We start from the raw sequence: 26,769 nt of genomic DNA, 5'->3' as shown, positions 1-26,769 counted from the left end.
TTTTCCTCCATAGTTTTACTTTCCTGGCTTTAAAGGAAACAAGGCCATCAGTACTGTTTTCCAAATCTACCTCTTTGCTTGTCTGATTTTCAACTGAGGAAATTGCCAGGTTTGACTAATCATCTTGAATAATTTAAAATTTTTGATCTTTTATCATGGATTTTTTGCATTAATTTTGGTTTTTTAAAATACTATTTTAAAATATTACTTATCGTGACTACTAAGTTTTTGGGTTTTTTTTTAATTCAAGTATAGTCAATTTACTTGACTATAGTTTCTAGTGTACAGCATAGTGATTCAGTTATATGTATTCTTTTTCATATTCCTTTTCATTACAGGTTACTACAAGCCCAATATAGTTACCTGTGCTATATAGTAGGTCTTTGTTGTTTATTTATTCTGTACATTGTAGTTTGTATCTTTCAATCCTAAACACTCAATTTATCCCTCTCTTTTTGCTTTTCCCCCTAGTAACCATAAATTTGTTTTCTATGTCTGTGAGTTTCTTTCTATTTCATAAATAAGTTCATTTGTAGATAAACAATAAGTTCATGCTGTATAGTGCAGGGAACTATATTTGATATCTTGTAATAATTTATGGTGAAAAAGAATATGAAAACGAATCTATGTATGTTCATGTATGACTGAAGCATTGTGCTGTACATCAGAAATTGACACAACATTGTAAACTGACTATACTTCCATAAAAATATATATACAAAAAAATGAAAAATAAAGAACCTATATACCAGGATATATTTTAAAAAGTTCATTTGTATCATATTTTAGATTCCACATATAAGTGATATCATATGGTATTTTTCCTTCTTTTTCTGGCTTACTTAGAATGACAATCTCCAGGTCCATCCATATCGCTGCAAATGGCATTAATTTCTTCTTTTTTATGGCTGAGTAGTATTCCATTGTATAAATATACCACAACTCCTTTATCCAGTCATCTGTCAACGGACATTTAGGTTGTTTCCATGTCTTGGCTATTATACATAGTGCTGCTATGAACATTGGGGTTCATGTCTCTTTTCAAATTAGAGTTTCCTTTGGATATATATATGCCCAGGAGTGGGATTGCTGGATCACGTGGTAAATCTTTACAAAACGCTTTTGGTGCCCCTTAAAATTTGTACCCAAAGGTAAGCACCTTACTTGCCTCACCTACTCAAGGCCCTGCCACTGTTAATTTTAGAGACTCAGGTAAAGAGAATGGGGTGTCAAGGCTGTGATTAGGATCCAGCTCTGCATTAAACCACCTCTGTGGGCCTCCATCTTTTCCTTCCACCTGCCCTGGTTTCCAGCCAGGTGCAGAGGCAAAAGTGGAGAATTACAACCTTGTCACAGGTGTGCCACTAAATTTTAACCAAGGTGGAAATTAACTGTTGCTCTAGCTGATGGTTGTACTTGATAGAGGAGCCAGATGAGCAGTCTGCTGAAGGGTTCATGAGGCAAGAGGAAGAACTTTCAAAGGAGAGGGGAAAAGTGTAACCTGAAGCCAAGTCCCCAAAATGATCACGAAACATTTGGATCCTGACAGAGCTTCTCTTCGTGAGTAGATAGGAGAGCCCAGTCAAGTGACATAAGCATTCCCTCCAGCAGGGACCTGTGTGGACTGCAGCTGTACAAGCAGTGTGAGGCTCTGCACTGTTGCAGTCGGTTTGCTTTGTAATTTTTGCTGACTTATTTAATGTTGTTCAAAATCTTTAATCCCTTCAACCAATCTTAATGTTTTATCATGTGTCTCACACACATACAGACCAAAAATCCCTTAGTCTTTTACCTTCAAGAAACTGAACTTAAGAGTTTTTTGTTGTTGATGATGCATTAAAATTTGGATGAAGCTACGCAGTGCAGAATGGCTTGCCGAGTTGCTTTCAAACAGGTCATTGAGGCCACACCTCAGTGCCAAGGTCACATTCACAGTCAGGCATGTCTGACTGAACCATGTCAGTCCTGAACCATGAAGGCCAGAGATACACCCATGGAGGACTAGGATGGACCAGTGCTGATTCATTCTTCACACCAGTGGCCTCATCTCTCTAAAATGACTATCTGGCAGGCATGTTTGTCTCACCATTGCCCTGGCTCTAGCTTCAACTCCTAAATTAGATTATTGGGGGGAAAATAAATGCCAAAGTTAGGGTAAACTCTATCTTCTATTACACAAAGTGAATTTACAATTACATTTTAAATTATAGATAAACTGTGTGAGACTTGGAGGTATTAAAGTGCCATCAATTCTTTTATAAATATCAATTGTCAACTAAGGTATACAAGAAGATGGACCAATGCTCTGTGGTCTGTTCCTTAGCTTATAGACACATATGTAATGGGGAAAAATTAGGTGCTTTACCAAGACATGGAAACAACCTAAATGTCCATTGACAGATGAAAGGATAAAAAAGATGTGGTATACATATACGATGGAATACTACTCAGCCATAAAAAAGAATAAAATAATGCCATTTGCAGCAATATGGATGGACCTGGAGATTGTCATTCTAAGTGAAGTAAGCCAGAAAGAGAAAGACAAATACCATATGATATCACTTGTATGTAGATTCTAAAAAAAAAAAAAAAGACACAAATGAAATTATTTACAAAACAGAAACAGACTCACAGACATAGAGAACAAACTTATGGTAACCAGGGGGAATAGGGGTGAGAAGGGATAAACTGGGAGTTTGAGATTTGCAAATACTAACTACTATATATAAAATAGATAAACAACAAGTTTCTTCTGTATAGCACAGGGAACTATATTGAATATCTTGTAGCAGTCTATAGTGAAAAAGAATATGAAAACGAATATACTATATATATATATGACTGAATATATATAAATATATATATATGACTGAAACGTTATGCTGTACACCAGAAATTTACACAACATTGTAAACTGACTATACTTGAGTAAAAAGAATGCAAATTAAAAAAAATTAGGTGCTTTAGAGACCTGAATAAGAGTCAAGCATCAGATTAAAAACTGTCTTTGGACCAAGAGCCTGGATTGGAAATGGAGGCTGGGGAGGCAGGGGAGCCACATATGTTGCAGAGGAAAGGGAGAGGGACCAGAGGAAGGGCATGTGCTTATGGGCTGCTGCCAAGGGCAGGGTTAGCTCTGCTCCTACTTAATATCTCAATCAGTGGTCTCCCAGAGGGAGTAAGCAATTCATTAATACAGTCTGTGAATGACACTAGCCTGCACAGTGTTGCCAACACTAGAAAAGACAGAGAAAAAATATATAAATGGCCTATGAAGAGGTTGAAATATGGCCGGGAAATTAAAGAATTGAACTAGAAGGAGACTGTGTAATACATCTGGAGTCAGTAACTGAGAACATAGATGCTCAGAAAGTGGGAAAAACAAGGGAAGCGTTAGGTGAAAGGAGTCCCAGGAGCTAGCCAATTAGATACAAGCTTTAGAAGTCAGGGATGGGCTTTCACAAGCCTGTTAGAGAGGAGCTTTTACTGCCTTTCCCCTGAGGTGTCACCACTGCACACCTTTCAAACTCAGATTGCTTTGTGAGAACTCTGGCCCACAGAAGATGTCCTTCCATTTCCTGGTCTCCCAACATGGTGAAATGGAGCTGATCCCCTGCCAACAACAAAAATGAAGGCAGAGTATTTTGCACTGACCAAGGGCCCTTGGCCCTTGCAACCAGTTGTCACAGGGCCCTGGGCAGGCCTGGCGTCCAAGAAGAAGCAGGGTGAAGACAGACTGGCCTTCTGTCACCCAAGGCTGAAAAATATACTCAAGAAACACGTTTTTTAACAGACATCCAAGATTTACGGAGGGAAGGGCAAGGTGGAGGAAGATATTTGAATTCTCAAAATTTTTCTACTGCTTCAGTTCTACAGGCGTCCATGTATCACCTATTACATGCGTGACATTCGTCTTCATTTCTGTGGGAATCCCCATAGGCAGTTCAATTTCATCTTCAATGAGTGTAAGTCTAATTAGGAAAATGGAGCTTATATACAGAACAAAAGATAAAACACTGCAAGAGAATATACAATGGTCATGGTCTTACAAAATAGCAGCTAGGGACAAGCATGGAGAGAAAGGAGCGAGGGAGCAGTGTAGTGTGGCCCAGGTCAAGTTTAAGGAATAGATGGTCCTCAGGGTGAATCATGAAATGGGACTTGGACAAGTGGGAAGAAATCTAGGTGAGAGGAAGAGCAAATTCCTCAATCAAGGAAGAGGACTACACCCCCTGGTATCTGGTGTTCCCACACGATGACTTGTATTTGAGATTTTAAAATTAATGAGAAGCCACAGGATTTTGAGTTGGGTAAGGATCTTAGATTCTCACCAAGTGCAGGGATCCTCTTTACAACATCCTGGAGGGCTGACCTACCAACTTCTGTTTGAAACACCTCCAATGATGGGAGCTCATGAGTTTGCCAACAGCTGAATGCCTCCCTCTTGTTAGTATGAACTTAGGGCATTGTTCTGTCTTGCAGTGGAAAATAGATCACATTTATTCTCTCAAAACAGGACGCCCCCACCAAAGTAAAGATAGCACTATGGTTTCTCTCTTGTCTTTCTGCCTCTGGTTCTTCCAGTTGTCTTCTTGGGTAGTCCACGTGGTACTGAAGGGTCCACCTAGGATGCTCTCTAGTTTGTTAAGGTCCCATTGAAAACATGGCACTTGGAAGTGATAACTTACCCAAATGGGGTCTGCGCTCAAGGTTCAGTGGAATAATCACTTCCTTAATCAGGATACTACTTGTCTCTTAAAGCAACCTACAATGACCTTTACTGATTTGCTTTTTGTAGATAAATCACACGATTGACTAATAAAATTCAGTAGGTCTTTAGAACATAAAACACTTAACTATTGTGCTTTGAACAGAGGAATAAATAATGGTAGTGGTGAAGGCTACCAAGTCTAACTCTCCTTGCCTATATTTTGCCCAATATTTCAGCCTCCAAGTGAAAAAGAAATTACTCCAGAAGTAATGGGAGGGGCCTATGTGTAGGAATGTCACCTGGGGGGCTGTAGTGGGTAGAATGATGCCCCCAAAAGATATTCCCACATCCTAACCCCCAGAACCTGTGAATGTGGCCATGTTAGAAAAAGGGTCTTTGAAGATGTAATTAAGTCAGAGATCTTGAGATGAGATCATCCTGGATTATCTGATTTACCCAAACCCAATGACAAGTGTCTTTATAAGAGAGAAGAAGAGAAGACACAGGCACAGAGGAGAAGGTGATGTGAAGACAGAGATGGAGATTGGAGTGATGTAGCCACAAGCCTGGGATACCTGGAGGCACCACCAGCTGGAAGAGGCAAGGATTCTTTCCTGGAGCCTCTGGAGGAAGCAAGGCTCTGCCAACACCTTGATGTCAAACTTCTGGCCTCCAGAACTGTGAGGGAATAAATGTGTATTATTTGAAGCTCCCAAGTTTATGGTAATGTGTTACCGCAGCAATAGGAAACTAATAGAGGGGTATTCTCCCAGGAACTAGGTACCCATTTCCAATGACCTCTTCCAACGCCTCTCTACACGGTTTGGGGACAATGTGTTGAGTTGCAGCCACTTAGACAGCTAGATACATCGGGACAGCAGATCTGCCCTAGTATAAAAGTGTGGTAGTTTTCTTTTAATTCATTGCTAAGTTACAACACAGATGTTTTCAGAGAGGACTGTTAAACCAAATTTGCTAGAGCCTCAAGGGGCAAAAAAAAAGACTACAGAGAGAAGAGCTGATTTTGTGTGTGTGCCGTAGAAGACATAATACAAGCATAATGATGATACTTAACGAGGAGTTTGAAAACACCAGGTGATTCACCTATTAATGTGAGCAGGCAGGAGCCTAGACACGCAGCATACTGTTCAAAAAAGGCCATGTGACAGACAGACAGAAGCAGTCATAAGCAAGTTATGCAAATCATCTCAACAGATAGCGATGACATATTTAGACCTCACCGTCATGCGTATGCTGTTGCCACATACTAAGACACGAGGCTATTAAAGAAAATTCTTGGAGAGTTTCCATTCTGCTGTTGCTGAAGTCTTTTATGTCCCTGTGACAAATGCATCAAACACAAGAAGCAACTGAGAGTCACTGGAAAATAATGGTGGAATTTAAGTCCACACATTCCAAGTCACATATTAGTGATGAGGAATAAAATGCCCCCGGTTAATTGGGACAGAACCTACTGCCACTATTAGAAGTGTATTGTCGATCCACCATGTCAAGGAGTGTGGCTCCCTGGAACAGGGGGAGAAGTTTTTCTAGAAAGACAGACATGGAAGGGCAGGGGTGAAGAGAATAGGAATAAAAAAGACTGTCATAAAAACTGCAAACCTCAAATTTAGAGGTCATCTAGTCTACTCTCTACCTGAATCCCAGAAATTCCTTCTCTCCCCTTCTTTTTAGAATATAAAACAAAACACAATAATTATTACTATTTAATGAGCAATTCACTAAGTGCAAGATACTATGCTGAGGGGGAGAGTATGGCTCCGTGGTAGAGCGCATGCCTAGCATGCACGAGGTCCTGGGTTCAATCCCCAGTACTGACATTTAAAAATAAATAAATAAATCTAATTACCTCCCCTCACAACAAAATTTTTAAAAATAAATAAATAAAATAAATAAAAATAAATTTTTAAAAAGTTGCAGTATAGAAAATAACATTTGTTTTAAAAAAAAGATACTATGCTGGATTCTTTCCATATATTTTCTCATTTAATCTTAAGAATGATCTTATGAGATCAGTGATATAATCTTTATTTTATAAATGAGTGGCATGTGCTACTAAAAAACCCCTCAAGTCTTCTTTGGCATTCATTCATTCCCTCACTCATGCATTCATTCATTTAGTGAATAGGTACTGGATACCAAATATATCAAAACAATCACCTTCAGTGACAGGGAACTCAGTGCCCCAAAAGGCAACCTACTGGACTTTTGGACAATTCTATTTCTTAGAAATTTCTTCCTTCTATTGATCTGAAATAGATCTCTGGGTAACTAAGCAAGGCCACTGTGGTGTCTACGTGTCCCTTAGAACAAAACGAGATAAGAGGAAATGGTGACAGGAAGAAGTTAATAGGGGACAACCAACATTTTCTGTTTCTGATTTCAGCTCAGTGCAGTTTTTGTGCTTAGCAATTTGTACAGTTTTCATGTAAATCTTTAGTCTTTGGGGAGGATAGACAGTTAAATCCCATTAACCCAGAAAGAGTGATGTAGTCTTCCTTTCATATGGTTATGAAAAGCCCTTGATACTTTGGAGGTACTGTCAGAGGACAATCAAGTTGCCACCCACATAAAATTGAGTCTACATGATGCCAGCACATAAATATCAGGAATAGTTGGGTACCACCAGGAAGTCCATGAATAGCAAGGCACTGAGGAGGACACATTTTAGAGCCGCCTTCATCCGATCCCTCTTGGCAGCATCTTAACAAATGGCCTTTTAAGTAGTCAGAATCCTAGCAAACTGTTTTCTCTACTTTAAGTGAGGAATTCAAATCTAAAAAGGAGACACTACTGGAAGCCAGGAAGCCAGGAATCCCTGCTCCAGGAAAACCCACTGGTTACTTACATCATAGAATCCTGCTGCTCACAGTTCTGCCAAGGACCAGGTATTTCAACTGGCAGCTACACTCCCCTGGAACTCCAAGATCATTCCTGTTACCAGGTTTTCCTTCTGAGCCTTTGGGGGCCTTTTGGGAAACCCGTTTTCCTCAGAGACTTTTTGGCCCTCAAATTACTACTGTTTCTATCATTATTATATCCAAACTTCAACGTGACCTAAGAAGTCTAGCTGTCCCCATTATAATGATTGTTTCCTATAGTAACACAAGACTTACCATTTATAGAGCACTTACTATATACAGGCACTTTACATGAAACCATTCAGTTATTCCTCACAACAGCACTGGTTTTTGTGAATATTCCGTTTTCCAGATGATGAAACCAAGACAAGGAGATATTAACTTACTTATTTAGCTTGGCAATTGCATGGTGGAACTGGATCTCAAACCCAGATCTGACTGATTCTACCCACTATGCCTTCTTTTCAAGAAAATAATACGAATGATAGCTGGCACTGTGCCAGGGGCTACTGTAAGCACTTTATACATTTCAACCCATTTCAACTTCACAATAAGCCTATTTTACAGCTGAGGTAAAGTGAGGTTAAATAACCCAGCCCAGGTCACACAGCTCATACAAGGTGGAGATGGGTTTTAAACCCAGGGATTCTGGTGGCAGAGACCACACCACTATTTTAAAGCAGCAGCACCATTCCATCTAGAATTAAATAAATAAGGCTAATATTTCCAAGTGAGGCATTGCCCACTTCCCTGCAGTCAACCTGATGTGCATCTAGCTTCTGATACGGGACACACGGAGGTGTGAAGTACACCATGTCAGCATCCCTTTGCAGGGAAAAGGTAAACATGGAAACTGATGGACAGGGAGGTTGAGGTGCTTCCCTGGGTTCCCCTAAGCAAGCTAGTAGTCGGTTCAAGGTTATGAACCCCTGGCCTCAATCCACTAGGCTGTTACATTGCTTGTAAATGATGAAAAGATGCCTTATCTTTTCAGGATGGGCTGAGACCTGGAGAAGGTCCCAGGGCCCTGGAAACACACCTGCTCTCATGCAATGGCTCAAGGTCATCAAAGGGCATAGGACAGTCCATTAGGGAGACAATCATAGCCAAAGGACGCACAAGTCTCCCTTCCTTAGTACAGGGCAGACTCCAAACTGGCAGCCTCCTTCTCCCAGGAACTTGGCCTGCCAGCTCACCAGGCTGCGGTGAAGGGTGTTTATCTGCAAGATTGGAGGAGACCAAGCACCAGTCTGCCCTGGAGATAGCACAATGGAAAGCAGAAAGGGCTGCCTGCCAAGTCAGATTACAGCAAATAGCAACAGAACATTTCGCCCGAAGGCCCGCGGAGGACCACGTTTTGTGGGTCTGTTGTGGGATGAGAGTAACAGCAGTGGCCAGCAGCTGCTAAACACTCCTGGAAGACTGGCAGAGACCAATCTGCCTGGCCTGTTTAATGACACAGTTTAACCCTTCTCCTGCCTCCTGCCTGTTTCCTTTCTCTGAACTGTGAACATTGGTGTTAATTACTTACAAGCAATAACCGTAACAAGAACTATCAGGGTTCCTAACAATTGCAACCTTTTATCTCGGAAGGGTCAGACCATCTCCCCGTAGCAGCCCAGGAAAACGCCTTCAAGAAGGATGGCTCACTTAGCACCAGACATGTCACTCGATGCTCCATATATGTTACCCCATGTACTTCTCAGGACCGCTTTATATTGTAGGGATATTATCTCTCACTTTACTGATAAAGAAACTGAAGGTCAGAGAAATAATAAAGTAACTAAATGGGAGAGACTGTACATTTCCCAGTTAGGCCTTATTGCCACTTAATCAAGGAAGGGAGTTACTACAGGAAGGGAACCACTGTAGGTCTTTTCACCCCTTTGGATAAAACTCACTATTCAGTTGGGCCGTTTTGACGCTCTCCATCCGATACGCATTATCCAAGAGATCAACTGCATTCTAGATGACCTGACTCTGAGTTCCAGTCTCTGTAATTTTTTCCCTTTCTTACATCTGGGGGTGAAGAGTCCACAGCTTTGTTCCTTTAATACCCAGGGACCCCGACATACAGTGATGAAATGATTGGTTTAATCATACATTAAGTTCTATGCAAAGAATTAATGAACCACAGTCAACCAGAGGGAAGGCAATCTTGCGGAGAGGTTTGTGACTTTAAAGACACAGTTTTATCCGGAAGATTCAGGATCTCAGAGATATTTTTCTCTCCTCTGCTGACAAAACTCTGAATCAAGTGAGCACACTAGTAGAGGACAAACAGCAGCCACCACCCAAACACACCGCTGGGGGAAAGAACAGACGCAAAGGTCAGGTGAAGAGCAACCTCAGCCTCTGAGGAGCAAGAGAGACTGGTAACAAGTAGAGGGCAGAGTCTCAGTCGGGGAGAAGCAACTGTCGGACACAAAAATGTCAGCTTATTTCAATTTATACTTTTGGGGAACTGACATGCACTTAGAATTTCTGGGTGGATGGAGATGAATATTCCTAGGATACGAATATTCCTAACAGATTCCCTTGCAAACTGAAATCTCAGAAAAATAGCCCATGAAGGCATCCAGAATGCAATGTCTCCCACACCAGTTGATTTTTTCTCCCCCAGTTTTCCAGCTCATCCCAGTGGGGAACTGGGTTTGGAGCGACAGTATTGGATGGAGAGTGTGGCTATTGGGTGGTCGAGAACAGAAGTAGTAACCAGCTGCGTGGTCAGGATTAAGAAAACAAAAATGGATCCTAGAGGTAAAATTACTTAAAAAGAAAAAAAAAAGGTCCTGGCAGAACAATCTCCCTGGTATATCTGCTATGAAAAGCAAAAGAGAAAAAAATGGAAGAGTTCAAAAACAATTACAAATCAGACCTGAGCTTACACTCTTGTAAACATTGAGGAAATAGTCTTTACTTTAACCCAAGGTCAGCAGGCAGGCTCTCCAGGTCTGAATGCAAACAATTCTCATCCAGACCGCCAAGTAGTTTTAAAAAGAATGTTCGACAAAGAACAAAGAAAACAGTAGACTTTTTGAAAGAAGGAGGAACGCTGGAGTGGAGGGCTTCAGAGTAAGGGCAACAGAATTTACCTGTTGGAGGAAGAGACTTTCAGGAAAAAAAAAAATTAAAGTTGTCTTACAGGTTTAGATAGAAATTGCCTCTGGTGAGATGAACATAGAAAATAAGGCAAAATAAGGCAAATAAGGCAACTCTGATTTCAGTCGGTCTCCTCACCCCCATTACACGGGCTGAGCAGGTCTGCATCTTTAAGTTTCAAAAAGTTTCCACTCCACTCCATTTCAGGGTTAAAAAAATAATAATAATCAGTTCAACTTCCCAGACAAGCAGAGGCTGGATTAATGATTAAGAGAAACAAAAAGGATTAACTATCTGGCCTGGGAGAACTTTCCTGTGCAACCAAAATGTCAAAAGCATCTCTTTCCTTTCAAAAGGGCTTCTCCCTCTGGGAAAAACACCCAGGGCTCAGTCATTTGGCTTATATTTTTCACTCAAATTCCTCGTTCAGATCCGTCAGGAGCCAGCGGTCTAAATGCCCAGAGAGAAAAATGGAGGATTTCGGCTCACCTTCCCAAGTGTTGCCTGGGGCTCTCAAAGCAGCAGCAACCCAGCAGCTCTCCCGCCTTGTGGGTGAATCCAGCAGCTCCTCGGGCCACCCGAGGAGCAGTGACCAGCCTCCACCTCGGCGAACAGGTGCCTAGAGGAAGGAGGAGGGCATTGGTCGGTGGAGAGCAGGAAATGTGTGACATCACGGGCGCCTCGACAGATAAAACATTACTGGGACCTTAGCTATTGAAACAGCCAGTAGGTCCCGCCCACCTGTCATTTACCTGAATACCTGCGAGCAGGTAGGTGGCGTCTCTGTGTGGAAAAATGAATCAGTTAGAGCAAATTGCTGGATGGAATTTACTTACTTTCCCGAGCGCAGCACGTGTCCAGCCCCGTGGACAGATCTGAATGTATATGCCTGGTTGCGTCCACAGCCCCCTCCTCCCACCCGCTCCTACTAACTGCCTACAAAAGAGTTAAAAAGATAGTTTCTTTATTTTTTTCATTTTAAAACTCTATTTTTTAATTGAAGTAAAGTTGATTTACAATATTATATTAGTTTCAGGTGTACAACATATTGGTCCAATATTTTTATAGATTATATTTCATTTAAAGTTATTACAAAAAATGACTATATTTCCCTGTTCTGTACAATGTATCTTTGTTGCTTATTTTATTTTACACATAGTAGTGTGTTTCTCTTAATCCTCTACCCTTATCTTGTCCCTCTCCCCTCCCCTCTCCCCACTGGTAAACACTAGTTTATCCTCTATGAGGCTGTTTCAGTTTTGTTATATACATTCATTTGTTTTATCTTTTAGATTCCACATATAAGTGACAACATAGGAAGTATAAACACAAAAACAGACGGTTGTGTAATGAGCATAAAAAGGAAGTGTGTGAAGACTGACTGCTTGGAAAAGATCTGAGATTTATCCCCAAATGCCTTTCTGAACGGCATCCCTTTGAATCCCAAGTGTGTGTCTCTGTTCCAATATAATAAATAAGAGATGGTATTTCAAACTCGTTTTTAAAAAAACCGAAATATGGTGCCTGTCAGCAATTTCAGAGTCAAGTTTTCAAACACATTTTCCTTAGCCTCATCCTGTCCCAGCATTTCACCCCATACTCAGGAGTTTGTGAAACTTCAGTCACTCCCACCTGGCCCGGGGGTGTCACACGGCGGTTACAGTTCACTGCAGGCCTGCAATTAGGAGCAATTTACATGATTCAGATTCGAATGCTAGTACAGTAATAAGGTGGCGTTGCTGGCTGGGTAGGGCCAGGAAGGAGGAGTCAGGATTATTTCTTTCCCCAACTTGGTGCGTGACCCTGGGCAAGTCATTGTGTTGCTGCAGTTTTGCCAACAGGAAACGACAGGAGAGCTGCAACCCAGCCCGTACGCAGCGGCAGCTGTGAGCTATGACTGTGACGACTGACTGTTAAACCCTCTGGCATCTTTCAGAGGATTGTAAACAGCTCCCATCATTGTATTTAAGCGTCCTGCATTTCTGGGGTCCCCCAGTCCAGCATCTCTGGACACTTTACTCACTCTATGGAATGTGCTACTTGGGGAAATCGTGGGCTCCCCGTCCCAAGAAGATGGCCTGCTTGCTCAGAAAGATCTACTATATTTTAGTAGATGGAAGAAAAAGAAATGTTGAAATTCCTATTTTCCCCCTTACTCCGTCTCCCTCTTCTCTTGTGACTGGTAATGCTTTGGTTCCACACGTTCTAAGACTGGACTTCTTAGGAGGTTTTTGAATGGGTTGGTTGGTAGGTTGGTTGGTGGTGTGGCTTCGGGAGGGGTGGAGGAAGGATAAATAGGAGGGGAAAAGGAGGGGGAGGGGGAGAGGGAGAGGGAGGAGGAGGGGAGGTCAAGGATGGGAGGAGGAAGGTCCTGATTCGTTCCCTTGGCCTCGACACTGACTGGGTGCCTCCAGTCATTCAATACCTTGTAAAACAACCGGGGAGGGAAAGAGGAGAAATTCTAGTCAAGGGCTGGGGTGCAGGGCGGGTTCTGGATTCTTCACTGGCAAAAGATCTGGCTCCTCTCCGCAGCCGCCCAGGACTGCTCTAGACTACCTTTCCCACCTGGGAACTGGGTGCACTTTGGAGAGAGCTGGAAGCTTAAAAAAAAAAAAAATCCCCACTCACGTTTCTACCCAATAGAAAAGATGCTGGGTGTGGCTACTCCTTTATAATTAACAATGAAAACAAAAGGTAAAGGCAGCAAAACCTTTTACTTGCGGGTGTTGCAAGAATAAGTACAGCCCACCAGCTTATACTCAATTCAGAAACATCGGCGAAACAAAGGCTTTTCCTGCACGGGACTGGGTGTCCCCGGGACAGGGACCGGAGGAGGGGCACGGCGAGCCGCCAGCCCGATGAATCGCCTAGAAAGCCTGCCTCCGGCGGTCGTGGCGGCCTGCCTGCCCGAGTGTGTCAGTCACCTTTGAAGGGCAGCAGGTCCCACCCGGGAGGGGGAGTGCGGACCTCGGGTCACAGCGGCGGCGGGGGAGGGGAGGAGAGTAATGCGGCTTCTCGGGAAGAGAATTTGTAGGAAGTGACAACGCAGAAAGCTTTACCCAAAGCCCTGGAGGCTACAGGGCTTCACTTGCTATTTTCACAGACTTGCAGCTTTCTGCTCCTCTGGTTTGATGAGTAAAAACTAAGAACAAAAGTTCACCCAGGAGTGGAGCTCACTCCCAGGAACGGTGTATAAAAGAAAAGAAAACATTAGATGTTTTTGATACAGTAGGCCATTCGACTAAGGATTCCTGGATTTACAATCATCTTTAAAGTTTAAAAAAATGAATACGGGCTTCATTACTCCCTGAGAGCTGTTGCATTATTATGGAAATACTACTTCTAAAGTACCAGTGCAAAGATAGATATAATAACATTAAAAAAAACCAACACCGAATAGGTGCTTAGCTGGTGCTAATTATTGCAAGCACTTTTTACAAAAGCTGTATAAGTCCGGTTCTCGTCTATTTGGATATACAGCTGGGAAACCAAGGCACAGAGAGGGTGACTACTTGCTTAAGGACAGCACAGCCAGTAAGTGGCAGGGCCTGGGCAGTTTCAACCCCTGGGGAAAAAGGGGGAAAAGTTCTGACTTCATGCTCCCTGGGCAACTTCCTGGACACTAATCAAACTTCTTATCTCTCTATTCAGAAGGAAATGCCTGTAGAAGTAGCCCTGGGAAGGAATGTCTCCAATTGTAAATGAATTAGTAATCTGATTTATACACTATGTAGGTATAGAACATATATACATATGGATACACTTATACATATATTGATGAGAAAACACACCAAGAAATCCATCACTCCTGGAGGCATCCATGAAATCATCTTTTTGATAGATCCCAAAGAAGGGAAGGCCAACTTGAGGGACCCCTCCAGAATGGTCAGTTCTAACTGTCTGTGCTATCTTTTATGATTATTTCTCTCTATAGCTTTAGCAGTCTATCCCTTTAAAATCTGAAAAAATCTATGAGAAGGGCCATAAGAACATAGAACAACATATAATTGGATAATATGAGACAGTGTAAAATTAAGTTCCATACAAACTACTGCTTTAGCTGCTTTAGACCAGGGTTGGTAAATACTAGACACACACTGCTCCATTCCCCCCTCCCATACTGTTCTCATTGTCATTGCTAGAAGGCTGTGGTGCCCTGGAGCTCAGACATAACCTTGGAATCTTCAAGACACAAGTTCAAGCACAGCAGCAATTTCTATTCCTGGTTTGAAAGTAAGTGGGAGGGGTAATCAGGAAAGGAAAAGATTGCTGTTGGCTGGTGTCATTAGGCAAGATTTCATGGAGAATGGAACATGAATGGGACCTTGAAGGATTTGGAGATATAGTTGATAAAGGCAATCATATGCAGGCAGGACAAGCAGATGGAGGCAGGGATGATCACAGCCTGTGTGAGCTGGGGAGGAAGGTGTGTAGTGGGGGAGGAGGGGGAAGACACAGCAATGAAATGTTCACCCCGCTGGACTGAAGAGGACTCATCCTATACTAAGTTTGGATGGGTAATGGTCTTCCCATCACTGCTGGCTACTTCTCTTCTTATGAATAAACAAGAAGGAAGGAAGGAAGGAGGGAGGGATGGAAGGAAGGAAGGAAGGGAAAGGAGGGAAGGAAGAAAGAAAGAGGGGAGGAAGGAGAAAGAGAAAGAAATCCAGTATCCTGGGCATGGGTAATTTATTAAGAGTGACAATATTTTCAGTGTTGAGTTAAACTTCCATGATATGCCATTTCAGCTACCATATGATCATCTTACTGTTTAGAAGCAAGCTTCCTTTGCAGTCAATGTATCCTGTAAACTCTGTTCTTTGGAGAGACAGGTGGAACGCATTAGAGAAAGTTCTCTGAACTCAAGGCTGGGCCTGTCCTAGTTAACCAGCCAGCTCACTTGGGCTTTTTGATTCGTCTGAATTCTTTTATGCATCTTGACAGGAAAATCTAGAGGGGAAAAGGAGGTCTGTTTTCAAAGCTCTTTCCTTCTAGATCACCACAATGAAGGTTGGCATTCTCAAGGATTCTTCTTGGCAATGAACCATTGCTAAGACCGTAAGTACCCCGGGACTCGTTGGAATTACTTTGCCCTTGTTTGCTTCCCCTTTTTTAAAAGCATATTGGTAGAGTTGTCTCATATGACCGAATGCCACAACAAAAGTGAACATATTCCATCTGATTTTAATAAAAGGCATCTCTTTAGCGGAAAGTATTTAGCATTGTGAGATGGAATTGCTGTACACATTCCATCAGGTTGGCCACAGTTATTTTTTTTCCCCTTTAATTAGCTTAGTTACAAATCTTTCACTGGCTAATTACGAGTGCTTAGCATGGTGCTAGTAAGCAGAACCCAGAAGGGCAATTATGGAAAATAACAGAAATAACCACAAATATCAGCACTTGAGATAGAGGACATCTGGTTCTGTGTATGTGGAAGAGATTGCATCTCCCTGACAAACTCACAGCCTGTGTGTTGTCTGGTTTGCAGATGAGCTTCTAGGATATTCTATGGATCTACAGTTAGAGAGCAGACACTTCTCTGGGTTACGTGCTTCTGGCAGTCATTAAAGATGGCACGCATTTTGTGAAGGTTTCCTACACAGATCTGTGGCCAGCACACTCTTCTTTAGTAGGAAAAAAAGAAAAAAAAGACCTCATTGTTACTGTCTTTATAATTGTCAAACAAGGCCTGTGTTTCACAACTGTAAATATCTGACTCCATCCTTGCATAAACCAGGTTGGTTATTTGATTTTTTGGTGATGGTTGTTACTATTTTGAAGGTTGTCCTATCTCTGTTTCTTTCCTCGTTCCATCATGTACAGCTACTATAATTGCCCTGAAACCATATACCAAAGGTGTAAAATGTCTCCTCTCCTTCTGAACTTTGGCCTCAACCTGGGGGCTTCCATGACTTTGTAGATGACCCCTCCAGTATCTTTGACCTTCTCAACTGTGAGGACTTTTGCCTCTACTCCTCTTGAGTTAACCATTCTCAGGGCCAACCCCTGGAACTTCTTATCATCTAAAAATCTTCCATTTCAAAAAAAAATCTGAAAATACTACCGTCACCTGTATTCTCTTAACCATTCAGATTTTTCACTCTACTCAAACTTTGCCTTCTCTGAATTAATTGTGACCCCTGGTTCTTGACTATTGGAGGCTGCCCAAGAATATTTGTTCCCTACTGTGTTCGCTTCAAGCCTATCTGGCCCAGATTCCACTTCCTTGCCAGCATCCTCAACTTTCTAGTGGCCTAGAAGAACCAGGGCGCCAGCCTTCTCTCTTCCTCTAAGCACAAGGGTTGGTGCCACTGTGTACATATGCCAGGCAATGCCAGCTGCACTTGTTAGTCTCCTCGGCAGTCCTGGTCTGCGCCTCTTCCTTTGCTCTCTGCAGCCATCACACCTTCAGTTCATTTGCCCTGCCTGGCGCGCGAGGCTTTTCATGACCTGGCCCCTACCTGCCTATCAAACCTCATCAACATCTCCATATCCTTTCTATCCACAGAATACTAGCCACTCCCCAGCCCCCATGCCCTCATAACACTGTGTTAGAAAGGACTGCCCTCCACCTCATTTTCAACGGAAAGTGGTTTCCAAAGCAAACTCCGACCATGCAGCCTCCTTCAGTCACTCTGTCCCTGCGAGTCCCTCACTGCAAAGATGGTGTTAGGTAGGTAAGTGGGGGCACTGGGCAGAGAGGTGGAGGAGAGGGAGGATGGTCCAGAAGATGTTATGCCCACATCCAGCATAAAGGGACTTCCTCTAAATGAATGCCAGCAAGAAACCCATTAGAACCTGATAACCACAACTGTGTGGTAGCAGGAAAGACTTAACTGGACACAACCCAATGCTCGCTGTATTATAATTAACATTGCAGTTTAGCTCCCTGACCCCAGGGATTTTTCTGTGTGCACCATGGGTAAGGACATGCGCAAAGGGGCCAAACATGACTACCCACTCCAGGGACACGAGCCGTCACCAATCAAGAGACCACCTCTGAATGAGGGTGCAGGAGTAAGGGGAGACCAAGACGGCCGCTGTTCCTCCCTTGGAGCAGCCCGCCTTCCGTTCTTGGAGGTGTAGTTTTCCTTTTTTAAATAAACCTTTTAGGGGGGTGGAGGGTGGGAAGGGATAGACTGGGATTTCAAAATTGTAGAATAGATAAACAAGATTACACTGTATAGCATAGGGAAATATACACAAAATGTTATGATAACTCACAGAGAAAAAAATGTGACAATGAGTGTGTATATGTCCATGAATGACTGAAAAATTGTGCTGAACACTGGAATTTGACACAACATTGTAAAATGATTATAAATCAATAAAAAATGTTAAAAAAAAAACCTTTTAAAATCTTTTACTACACAACGCACCATCTCTGGACTGTAAACTTATCTTTCGGGTATGAAAAGAACTGGGGTCTTTACCTTCTGGGGTAACAGTGGGAAGGAACATCAGGTAAGCTCACCTTCGCCCCTCATCTTTCCGTCTTGGGGGTGAGTTCTCCTCTGCTGCTCCGTGTGCTGGGTCTTCCCCGGGCAGGGTCTGTCTGAGATGCCGCCAAGTCCAGATCTGCCTGGGCTGGGTGCCTTCAAGCTGTTTTTCTCATTCCAGTCCTTGTTCTCCAGTTTAGCCATTACCATTTACAAGGTGATCTTTTGACCTTCATAATTACTTTTTTGAATTTTTCTCCAATTATCCCAAACTTAGGTGGGAGATGCACTGTCTACTGGAGTCCCCCTTGGGTACCCCTCCCCAACCTGAGTGTAGTTCCCATAACAACCAGGGTCTCTCGCTGCTGGGCTCTTGCCCGTGTAGCACCATCCTGACAGTTTGTGGCCGTTTACCATCGCCGGATTGATGTTTTGCACTTTTATATGTTCTCTTACAGGATCCTGGCAGAAACTCCACCAGCTAACTCTACTCAGCAGATGAAGAACCTGAGTCTCCCAGCGGTCGAGTAACTTGTCCAACATGCTCAGCTGGTTACTGGCAGACCTGAGACTCAGCTATTTCTCCGCCCTCAGCCTGGGAAACTCCTGCTCCATCTTCTGGGCTCAGCTCAAATGTCACCTGCTTTATAGAACCTCCCCTGAATTCCCCAGGCAGACACTGGCTGGCGCTGGGCGCTGGGCATGCTCTACTACAGCAGTCACTGTAGTGATGGTAATTTTTTAAAGATGGTCTTTTCCCTAGACATGACTTTCATAGACCTTCAGGGCTTAGCCCCGTGTCTGGGAGGAAATAGCCTTCCGGAAACATGAGTTAAAAGAACTAAAGATGACTGTAAGACAAGGAGAGGAATGAGGGATGGAAGGAATTCCCATCATTAGGTTACATCTTAGAAGTACCCCTTCCTTTTCCCAGGAGTCTAGGCCTGTAGGCTTTGGGAAAGGAACTAGCTTTATTACATAGAATTTTCACAGTAATACTACAATCTAGACATTCAGTATTCACTTATTCAAAAAATTTATTACACACTGTTAACATGCTAGTCATTGTCAAGGATAAAAAGAGTCTATGTTTTGAGAAATCATAATCAATAGAGAAGCAGAGTTCAAGACAAAGGATTCAAGCACAAGGTGGAAATTGCCAGGTACCTGTGCAGTTGCATGAAGGAGGAAGGTCAGCTTGTTTCTTCTCATTTAAAGGCTTCATGTTGTTAAGAAGTCCTGCCCAAGGTGGGTGGTTATAGCTCAGTGGTAGAGTGCACACTTAGCATGTACAAGGTCCTAAGTTCAATCCCCAGCACCTCCACTAAAAAAAGAAAAATGTCCCGCCCAAGTTCGCCCAGCTAGTAAATGACGGAGCTAACGCTGGGGTGCAGTTCCTCAAACTTTGGAGCCCATGACCTTCCCAGGGCCCCACACAGCCTCGCCTTGCCCTCCACCAAGAAAGGGGCCCATGGGAACAGGGACCTGTGGTGCTTCTGTGTGTCACCCCAGAGAATCTGAGACTTCTTACACCTTTACAATTTTCACAAATACAGAGGTGGGTTCTCTAAGTTGGTAGAAAGACTATTTCTCAAACGTGGTCGTTTCGTGCCCACAATCAGGATTGCCTGGCACTTTTCGAAGACGCGCTCTCTCAGTAACAGGCGTAGATATTTAGATGAATTAAAATCCCTTTAAGGTAGCATTGGTGACTTCAGTAAACCTTTGTTAAAGATCCCCATTTCAAACTTCATGAGCTTTTTAACCGCTGTGTAATTTAAATCCCATTTAATTTTAGTTTTTGTATATTCAGTCCTCGGTGAAGAAGACTGAATTACTGTTTTCTTTACAAACCCTCCATATACTTGTCTTTTATCCTGTCTAATAGGGTGCTCTGGCCACGTCTAAAAGCCTAACTTCTTCCAATTTTTTCCCAAGATAGTTGAAAATTCTTAATAATTAGTAACATACAGTGACTCACAGACACACACACAGAGTGTCCCAACAAAGGATGGAGAGGAAAAGGCAAAAGCAAGAGGGAGTCGTGTTGCTGGTCCCCTCAGGTGTGATAAGCACAGAAAGGGCCGACTTTCTAGGTGGGGAAGTGTTTTCCCTCCTAATGGACTTTTGCTTCCATCCAAGAAAGGGCAGGTCCTCAAAGACAGGGATCACTACCAAGAAGCCTGTCCTTCAGTTCTCCTTAGTCAAAGAATAGAAGACAGAGGATATCATGAAAACCACTCACCATCAATGGGGAGACGGTTCTTGGTCAGATTCTGACTAACAGAGTCTTAGCAAAGGGAAGTTTGTTTGGTTTTCCCAAATCATGAGCAGGAGAAGATGTTCTTTCTCAACTTCGACAATGAACCTGGATGCTTGCCTCTTTTTAGCCCTTCTTAGAGCTGAATTCCCCTGGGCTCCTGCCACTAATCCACGATAAGGTGCCTGGAGTAAACAAGGGCACTTCCTGGTGGCTGTGAAGGCACAGCAAGGTGGAGTGGTGGACATGCGCTCAGGGCATGTGGAGACAGCATCGCCATGTCTGGTCCTGGTAACTCTGGTCCCAGGAGCAGCCAGCTCCTCCCAAGTTCAGCGGGGAAGCTGCACTTCCAGTCGAAGTTTAGATTATTGCAGAGTAATGAATACTTTCCCCTCCCACTATCCTTGGCCAATTACGAGAACGTGGGATTGTTATCACCATGAACCTTTCCTGGAGTCCTCCCTCCTGGGTGGCTCAACTAACCTTGCATTGGAAATGTTGACCTCGGCTGCAACCAAGGGACCAAAGTCCAAGTGAGACAGCAGGAACTCACTCCCCATGGGGAATAAGGATGTCCGAGAAGAAGCCTGCATTTTATTTTCAAATCCATTCAGCTCAGTTCAATGAACACATATGGGGATTAAAGAACTAGGAGCAGTGTTATTAACCGGTCTGGGTAATAGAGGCCCCAGATCTCCAAGTTCCCTTTTTGTACTGTCTTAATTTGAGGCTTTGTCGATATCAGTGCTAGCCATCAGCCTAGGGTGGTCAGGCTGGTCCTTCCAGCTCAGGCCGGCCCCTTGAAGTGGCGTGGTCCACGTGGCAAAGGGAAGCCACCCTAGCGGTCCTCTCTCCCACTTTCTCTGAGTTGCCCCAGGAGACGGACTGGAAGTGCAGCTTTGACAAGTCCTGCCGCAGCTGCACTCACACCCCCGTGCTGGGTGACTCTCACTAACTTGTCTCCCCAGGGTGGCCAGTCCTTCTAGGTGATTCAGCTGCACTTGGATCAACACTGTTTGTGTCCTGCCCACCCACCCACAACCTCGCAGCTGGGACTGCTGAGTGTGTGTGGCAGCACACCAGATGGCCCGTGGGATGCTTTTTCTTCAGTGTTGTGTCGCTGCGGGGTTCTGGCAGAGGGTACCGCAGTGGTGCTGGGCATGTCCCCTCCTCATTTCTGCCCCTAGGGGATGCTGCACATACCAACTTCTTTGAACTTGAAGTTGGAGATCTGTGAGGTTCCTGGTCTACCCTCTACCCAATAAGGTAACATCTCCAGAATAAAGGCACCAGGAACCACATACCAGGGGTCACCAGTACATCAGTCCCAAGTGCCAGTCATCTGAAAGCCAAACGCTCTAAACTGATTGCCATTATTTCTCCCTTCCCCCACCCCCCTCCTGCAAACCTTCCCATTCTATACTGCCTGTATTCTACCTACCTTCTTCACCCTTGGTTAAATGGCTGACTTCCCTCTGCACTGTTGTCCTCCCGTGGACACATGATCACATGAGATTTCATACAAAAGCAAAAGTGGATCCTCACTGGGAAGCCTTAGAATTCTGCTGGTATGATGGAAAGAGGAACAGAGTGAGAAACAGCAATCAGGGTCTGTCACTGCACACGCCCAAAGTGATGGAAATGAAGTTACCCTCTGTAGTGATATTGGGATGGATCCTATGCAACAAGTGAGCTCTGCTGTCTGTGATCTTGACATCACCATTGGGGATGTCGTGGCGGGGTCTGGGTCCTGTGCAAAACAGATGCTAGGGAGAGACTGAACACGCAAGGATTTAATTAGGGAAGATACCCTTGTGAGCGACAGTGGGACAGGAACTGAGAAAGGTTGGGACAGCGCATGGGAAAGCTTAATCATGTCTTTGTTGAATGAATGAATCAATGAATAAAGTATTGTTTGGAAAAAGAAGGAGAAAGGAAGCATCTGGGTACAAAATGATGTGAATTAGCAGAGTTGCTATTAAATTATAGGCAGGGCAGATATTCAGCTGGTGTCCACCATCAGGCTGTACTGGGTGCTCACTCCTGACATCCCCTCTGATTGGTCAGGTCTATTCTGACTGGTTGATGCCCATGCTGTACTGATTGTTAAAAATTCTGAAAATCACCCCTGGTTACAGGGACTATCATATTGCCTGGAATATTTGGCAATGGTTTCACAAATGGAAAACAATTTATTTCTGATGGCCATTTCACTGCAACATAGGGCCACCATGCCCATGAACAGTTCTCACAGAGGGTGGTGGCACCAGAACAAGGGGGGCTGCCCAAACCCACTTGTTGTTCTGTGAATTTGATGGAAGGTGATTTATCAAATTGAGGCTGTGTCTGTCCCAGGTTTCTGATGAGCTGCTCATTTTTGCTCAGCTCTACTTAGAAAAGAATTTATATTACTTTTGCCCCACTAAAAATATACCAGCAACTAACGCTGGTGCCCTTCTGCTCTGTGCTCTCATCACAAGCACAGGACATCCTCCTTAAACTGGAGAATGTTTGAAGAAAAAAATGAACTGAGACTAAAAGAAATGTGACCTGTCATTGAAGTTTTTATACTCACAACATGCTGAAATAATAGGGATGTTTGGGGGCAAACTCATGAGATGTCTAGATGTAAAAGGCAGGTGGACGAGAAGCGGAACTAGACGAGCTCATATGGAGGTGGCAGTGTGGAGACAGGGAGGAGTCAGAGAAAGGAACCAGGCACCCCTGGAGAGTGTACTGAGGACTCTGAACTCCCGCGGGTGGTGGTTCTGGGGTTTGGACCACGTTTAACTAGATCTCTAAAGGGTGTGCAAGGGGACACGCCTGATACCTGGGGATACTTAGCCTAGCTGGGTTTGTTGCTTCTTGCAACTATACATGAATTATGAATGTCAGTCCAAACTCAGAGGCAGACTTACTTGTCTTTCATATAATTCCCCAAGAGAAAAAAATCTGTGCTCATGTCTGGGATGGGGCTGAACCTCTTGGGTGGGGATAGTAGGGCACAGGTCACCTCTTCCGAGAAAAGAGTGATGCAGGAGCAGGAAACAGGAAAAGATGATGCTTTGGATGTGCAGAATTCAGAGGGAAGTGACGTGCTTGCTTATGATCATTTAAGCTCCCCTTCTAGATGCATGGACTGGTTCATTTTCTGACACAGGGCACCAGCTCTTCTCTTAGAGTTCTAGTCATTGCTTCTCTCCTGAGTGGCAGTGGCTCCCCCACCCACTGGAACACACACCATTACTAGCACCGAGTCTGCACTGTCCCTGTGCTCACCTCTGAAAACGGCCCCTTTTCAGCTGTTTCACCTGATTAGACTATGACACCCGTTTTCCACCCCGACTGATAGAGTGGCCCAAAGTCACACACAGCCGTCTTCTTCTGTGTCCAGGGCCTGCAGGAAAGAGTAGCTAAAAATCCTTGCCAAATCTTGTAGTAACCTATAATGGAAAAGAATATGAAAAGGGATATACGTGTATGTGTGACTGAAACCTTATGCTGTATACCAGAAATTGATACAATATTGTAAACTGACTATATTTCAATTAAAAAAAAATCACTGCCCTTTCTTGTGGCAGGCAAGGACAGAAATGAGCTTAGGGCCAAGCAGTCGAAAACTCAAGAATTCAGCCTGGAGATATCCCGCCTCAGAAACTGAGCAAACTTGTGAAAACTAGGGAAAAGAAAAAGTGTAAAAAGTAAAAGCAAATCGATAATAAATAAATTAGAGAGAAGAAACAGAATAAAATATATCCACCATATACTAAAAACGTGGCATTTCCTCTCCACTCCATCAAAACTTGGCCAAATCACCAATGATGTACAACCATGTTGCATCTCAACAATGACTCTCAGTCCCAATCTAGTACCTTCCCCTTTCACTGTACTCCAGGCACACGGGCTTCCTTGCTTTCCCTTGTCCACAGCAAGCCGACCTCCACCCTACAGCTTGGTACTGGCTGCTCTTCCTGCCTGGAACACGCAGATGTCCACATAGCCAGCTACCTCCCTCCTTTAATTTTTACTCAAATGTCACCTTCTCAATCTGCCTGATCATGACCACTCTATTTATAATTGTAACCTCCTCCTCCTTGTACTCCAAATCCTACATACCCTGCTCTGTTTTAATTTTTTTCCACATCATTTAGCACTTTTAACATGCTATGTTAATTGCTTATTTATTACATGTTTTGCTTATTGTTCGTCTCCTCCCATCATGTTTCTTAAGATCAGGGATCTTTGTTTTATACACCAATGCCCAGAATAGAATCTAAGACATAGCCGGTGGTCAATAGATACTTGTTGAATAAATCAACAGTAGAGGCTTTCCAACAAAGAATTTAACTGAATGCTGTTAATATAATAAAACAAAGCCAGGAAAAGACATAACCGCAAAGGTAAAAAGATCTGAAGTAGAATATTAATATCAGCAGAGGTAAAATTTAAGTTTAAAATTATTAAACAGAACCAGAAAAAGTGTATTTCATTATAATAAAAGACACTTTTTATAAAGAAGATATGACAGTTATATTCTGTTGGCATCAAACACCAAAGTATGCATCAAACATCTGACTATAAACCAAACACTGTTAGAAACATAAAACTCGATTAAAAAGAAAATACAATTCTGGTGGGTAACTTTAGGGTGTCATTAGAATGACTTGGGAATTGTGAACACAAAATCAGACAAGACTGAAGAGACACAAAATTAATGAGAGGTAATTTAATAAGAGTTGTAGAAAGAATGTAAAAATAATTGAGAATGGAATCAAGTAACAAAAAGATGAACAGACCGTAACAAGAGCTGAAACAACTTCTCTCTCCTCACAACCCCTCGTTGGTTTGATACTCATCAAAGAACCAAGGGAGAATCCAAGGAACCTGGATACAAGGTCACTGCAAGACTTGGAGTCCCCACTAACCTAGTGGTGGGGAAGCTGCCAGGTCAGTTACGGGCTATGCCCAGGACTGGTATAGCAGAACTTCTCCCATATTCTGGTGATAGAAAGAGTCCCAGGTCACCCAAATTGAAAGGGATGGAAAAATAGTTCCTGCCTCTTGATGGAAAGTGGCAAGATCACACTGAAGAGCATATGGGATGGGAATGGTGCTATGGGAGCCATTTTGGGAAATACAGCCTACTACAACAGATAACTGTAATACCTCAAAAGGAATGTTAACATATGATCTTTACAATTTATAGTGCAGTTGAACATGTTAAAGAAATTTAATAGATTAAGTTACGAAGTACCCTATTTGTACGTTCTTTGCTAGATTTATACATTAAATAGTAATGTTTGTAAATTAAACTTAAAATCTAAGGAAGTGGCTTCCTTTTAGAATATAAAAAGCTGGAAAGAGCATCACTCACACCCTAAGAAAAAGAAAAAGCAGAATAATCTACAAAGTCATAACTCTCCTGGGGTGCATTAGAGAGCTGAGGTTGTAAGGCAACCGACTAGCCTGAAATCTATGAGAAAACAGGCACCTCTGAGGAAAACTATAAGACGGGCACCAGCTAATCTGAATCAGAGCGTGGGAAGAGGATGATCTGCCATAAAAGTAGGGTAAGAAAAATTCAGCTAAAATTTGTAGTAAATTTTTAAAGTCAAGTTTGGGCTTTTGTGACAGTACAGAAACCCTGGGAGTCACAGATGAAGGGAGGATTCATACCCAATCACAGGCTTTTCTGTGCAGACCACATGAGAAAGATTGGGGCAGGGTAGAAGGTGGGAGAAAGCCTTCCTCATGGTTCAGGCCTGTGAAAGGAAGATAAGAAAGATCAGACTTCTCACCAGAAACCAATAAAGTCTGAGGCTGTGAAGGAACGTCTTTAAAGTGCTGGAAGGGAAAAACTGTCAACCCCAAATTCTATACCCAGTGAGTCTTACAAACATGAAGGGAAATTGAGACTTTTTCAGATAAACAAAGACAGAGACATGTTATTACTGACATGATCTACAAGAAATCTTAAAGGGATTTCTTCAGGCAGAAGGAATACGATATGAGACAGAAACTTGGATTTACACAAAGAAACAAAGGGCACTGGAAATTGTAAGCATGAGTGGACTGTGGAACTCAGTACACTTAACATCATTTGGGAGCATATCTGTAATCCAATCTGATTACATAGGCTACTTTACTTTACTGAATTAGCCTGAAGGAAATCCATCATTCTAAAGTATAACAAAAATGGTTATTTATGTACTATTTGGAGGAAAAGGCAACTTAGTTAAGGAAGAATGAGATTGGGACTAAGTTTATTAAGGGCAAAGAAATTTTAAGTGTGGGCAAGTGTGAAAAAATAAAAAAAATGAAGATAAGAAAAATTCAAGGAATTAAAATGATCATTGACAATCTAAAGAAAAA

At 43.0% G+C, this 26,769-nt stretch overlaps 1 protein-coding gene across 7 annotated transcripts in view; it reads right to left on the bottom strand.

Annotated features, from left to right (window-relative positions):
- The window catches only part of LNX1 (ligand of numb-protein X 1), a 167,567-nt gene that overhangs the window by 102,378 nt on the left and 38,420 nt on the right, over positions 1-26,769 (bottom strand). For 4 of the 7 annotated variants that reach the window (XM_010966089.3, XM_045524927.2, XM_010966087.3 and 1 more), the window contains exon 2: positions 11,185-11,314. The exons of 1 other annotated variant lie outside the window; for it this stretch is intronic. The gene's annotated coding sequence lies outside the window, so the exon portion shown is untranslated. Of the gene's footprint in view, positions 1-5,286; positions 5,390-11,184; positions 11,315-18,172; positions 23,841-26,769 lie in introns of all 7 variants that reach the window. 2 more of the 7 variants (XM_074347816.1, XM_074347828.1) reach the window with 2 other exon arrangements.

This window comes from Camelus bactrianus, chromosome 2 (genome assembly GCF_048773025.1).
Source record: "Camelus bactrianus isolate YW-2024 breed Bactrian camel chromosome 2, ASM4877302v1, whole genome shotgun sequence".
NCBI classification, from domain to species: domain Eukaryota; kingdom Metazoa; phylum Chordata; class Mammalia; order Artiodactyla; family Camelidae; genus Camelus; species Camelus bactrianus.
This window is presented reverse-complemented; position numbering and strand designations above follow the sequence as displayed.